The following is a 4073-nucleotide window of genomic DNA, read 5'->3' as shown; positions in this document are numbered from 1 at the left end:
CAGATCCTAACGCGCCTGAGAAAAAGCAGATACAACTGATAATAGAAGGGTTATTGCCCGACTTTTTCAAGGTCGTTATTCGCAAAGAATACAATACGGTAGCTGCGTTATTGAGTGATTTAGTGGTGGAAGACTCGGCTATTACTCAAGAGAAAGGAGTTGAAAAAAATCTTTAAAAAGAATTCTGCGGTCTTGCATTCGTCAGTGCTTCCGTCAAGCCAAGTTGATAGTCAGTTATGTAGATGTGCGGAGTCAGCAATTCAAAGTCCGCTTTACAGGCAAGGGAATTTTGTGCAGTCAGATACAGCACAGAGAGAGCAGACTAAGGCAATTAGCGATCAAATGAATGACTTACAACAGCAATTAGCAAAAGTGACTCTACAGATATCCGCGTTAACCTCAAATAATGAACATCAAGGTAGCGATCATGCACAAAATAGGAAAAGTCACCAAAGGAATGTAGGTCAGGGTAATAACGAAAGAAGTGATAATCGTCAAAACCGTAGAAACAATAGTAACAACAATTCAGGTTCTTCCACGCAATCCTCTTCACAGACCCAGGGTTTGACTCCTAGTAAGGGTCCTATTCATGGGCGGCGATTATGGGGGGCAGTTGCCCCCCCACTTTTCTGAAGTGACCCATTGATGTATATAGTTCATTTGGAAATATAGTTATTGTATATATTACTGGTTCATAGAAAAGAACGATGCCATATATTTGCCGTTGCGTGAGTACCTATTGGTTATTTCTCTTTCCGTGGTGTTAAGAAAGCTACAGTAATTGCGTTTTAATTGCCATGGAAAATGGTCCAAAATTTAACCTATTGGAGCGCAATAATTCCAGTGTACTTTCATTTCTTACTTAATGTTGTTATTCAGCCGCTTTAAAACTAATTGAGATAACATTTCGCCAAAAAAAAGGTCTTTCACAAGTTATTCTTTAATTGCATAAAAATTGAGAGTTCCTAAAATGTATTTTCTTTTTTCTAATAGTAAGGAATATTGAATAAAAACAGAGTAATAAGAAACAACTTCTATCTTCTCCATTGTTTTACAATGTAATATACGAGTGAAGTGGTGTGTTTAGGAGTGTACGAGTGTATATACAATTAAATTTAGTGAATTCAACCTAATTCTAGGTTTCAGAATTATTTTGTATAACTGGAGCGTGGAGTGATTCTAAGTATTGTTGAGTTTAGATGTATGCCATTAAAGTGAAAAATGCACCTAATGGCAACGAGCATGTTTCGGGAAGCTACAAAAATATTTCTTTAACTGTCGCAGCATACGCTCGTAGTATTTACTGTCTTTCTAAGAGTAATAACATACATTTAAGGAATTAAAAATATAAGTTGTTCATTAATTCCCGGTTTCAATGTAACTTTTGCAAAACAAGTCTCATTTTTCATTACTATAATTAATATTGTCCTTTCCATTTATTTGTTTTGCAAATTTGTTATTACATAATCTGATCACAGTTTTTGAGACAGAATTTTAAGATGTTCATGAGGAAGAAATCAAACCTCTTCTTACGCTTTTGTTGTTTAACAATACAAAGGGCTAGTGCCTACTTGCGTTGCTCTTGTCATGAAATAAGATATACGGTATTTTAACTGAAAAAGATAGTATCCTATTAGTTATACAACCTTTCGTCAAACAAAGTGTTAGCATCCACTAGGTAAACTAACATTGATAAACAAATATTCAGATCATGTCTTGCCCCCCACTTTTAACGTCCAAACGCCGCCACTGGGCCTATTGTTTGTTATAAATGCAACATGCCTAACCATATTGCACGGTACTGTAGGGTGTCTTTAAACTCAAAAACAGAGTAGATCACAGGGACGAATCTGCTCGAAGGTGCGTTATAGTCTCCATTGTATCTTCTAACGACTTACCACATTTTTCTGCTGTTTTAGATGGTCAGCAAGTTAAGATCATGATAGATTCTGGTAGCCAAATAAGTTGTCTCGGGGAGAATCTACTTCCGAAGAACGCAAGACGTTTTCGTCTTAACATCAGATTAAAGGGAGTTACGGGAACAAGCATTCAAGTATCCGAAATTGCCTTGTTGAAATTTTTCCTTATAAACAGATGTTTTACTCACGTTTTTAGGATAATCTTGAATTTTGATTATGGTCCTTCGGTTAGTGCGGATTTCTTAGAAAAACATAGAGCTATCATAAGTTATGATAAGCAGAATTTGACTTTGTATCGTTTTGGACGTCCTCCGTCCAGGAAGTTACCACCTAGAAACTTAGAGGTCAATTTATCTGAAATATTAACATCGAGAATTGCTCGGGAATCTAGAGCTATTTTTAGAGTCCTACAGAATACTGTTTTACCACCTCGTTCGCACACTTTAGTTAAGTTACGTTCTTGTTGGGACATTACGGGGAAAAAGGCGTTACTGTTACCATCTCAGCGTATAGAGAAAATGTTGGGAATTTATATCCCAAGGGTAATAGTAGATTGTGAGTCCGCAGTGGTGTTTGTAACGAATCCCACCGTCAACACCGTGAAGTTGCGCCAAGAAACAAACATAGGCGATGCATAGGAGTTCGAGGAAGTACCCGATGAACCAGAAAGAAGGACATTAACAGCATCAGAAGAATCTTTGCCGTCTCCGGGGAAGTTGGAACAGTCTACAAAGATGTGACCCGAAAAGTGTAGATGTCAACCCAGACTTGTCTCCAAAAGACTGGGAGCGTTTTTACGACCTAATTTACCAGTTTGCCGATGTCTGGAGTTGGTCGGAAGACGATGTGGGACTCGCCCGTGGTTTTGAGCACGAAATTCGCCTTTCCAACAGCACGCCTGTCAACAAACCGCCCTATCTGGAAGGAACGTTTCCATGGAAGAGAAGGATTATTTTAGTGAAGAAACTCAACGGACAGCGGGCGGTCACAGGTGACTTAAGATCTTTGGACCTACAGTCATATCCGTTAGTAAAATACTGAACTCCTCGAGGTCAGATAAAGATTAATTCTATAGCCATCGACAGGTTAAAAAAGTATTATCCTCCTCCAGAAGGACTGCCTAAAAATTTGCGTAAATTAGAAACATCTGAGATGGATGTAGTAGGAGAGGGCGTACCCGATAAAAATCTCCAAGAAGTGGATAAGGTAAATTCCTTCTTGATGGAATTCCAGGATCCAGATAATGAAACGCAATTAGAATCGTTGTTTATAAGGAAAGTTGCTTCATGTCCAATCTACCATCTTGGGATCAGGTGGGTCAGTGAAGGTTTGGAGAGACCGAAGTTTGCCGTCAACCACGACATTAATAAGAAAGTTGCGCTTTATTACGGATCAGTCACGACGTTAGCTGGTGATTGTATAGTGAACTCGTCCAATTCCCTTCTACAGCCACGAGGAGGCATGGATAAAGCAATTCAAAGTCTTGCAGGAGAAGAAATGCAAGAGGAGTGTCGTAAAATATCCCACCTTCCCCAGGGTAACGTATGCATTACACAGGGTTACAATCTACCCGTGGATTTTGTGATTCACGTAAGCGCACCTGATGATCGAAATCCCAAGAAGTTAAAAATGTGTTACGAAAAAACGTTGCAATCAGCCGTCGACAACGATACAACATCTATTGCGTTCCCCAACATCTCTACAGGAGTTTTTGGTTTTCCTAAAGAAGATGCATGTCACGTTGCTTTACAAACAATACGTCTTTTCCTGGAAGAACATCTTGACTCAATCGAAAGAATAGTGTTCGTGCAGTATGACAAAGAGAATCAGAAAATATATGAACAACTCATGCACCTCTATTTTCCTAAATAAAAATAGCTGAAAGAAAAATGTATTGGTATGTTAATGGCTATTCTAGGTTAATTGATTTAAAGCTATCTTAACGCTAGCAATATATGTGGAATGAGAGAAAGGATATAGTTATTCATAATCAGTGCTATGCAGTTTTCTTCTTTCCTCTCGTCACCATATCCGTCTCCTATTATCATTTTTTGGAACAACTTTATTTTGGAATTTTCAGATTCTCCACTTACCTGAAAAGAAAAGAGAAAAATGTAATTAGTATACAATATTTGGGAAAAAAAGAGAAATCAT

At 38.1% G+C, this 4073-nt stretch overlaps 1 pseudogene; it reads left to right on the top strand.

The window, feature by feature from the left end:
* The first annotated feature begins 3071 nt into the window (after nt 1–3071).
* LOC145682092 (macro domain-containing protein lmo2759 pseudogene) lies at nt 3072–3791 on the top strand (annotated as a pseudogene).
* Nucleotides 3792–4073: the final 282 nt, after the last annotated feature.

Source organism: Thermobia domestica, chromosome 3, assembly GCF_964235325.1.
Source record: "Thermobia domestica chromosome 3, izTheDome1.hap1.1, whole genome shotgun sequence".
In the NCBI taxonomy this organism is placed as follows: Eukaryota; Metazoa; Arthropoda; class Insecta; order Zygentoma; family Lepismatidae; genus Thermobia; species Thermobia domestica.
The sequence above is the reverse complement of the archived record's forward strand: the minus strand, read 5'-3'. Positions and strand labels throughout refer to the sequence as shown.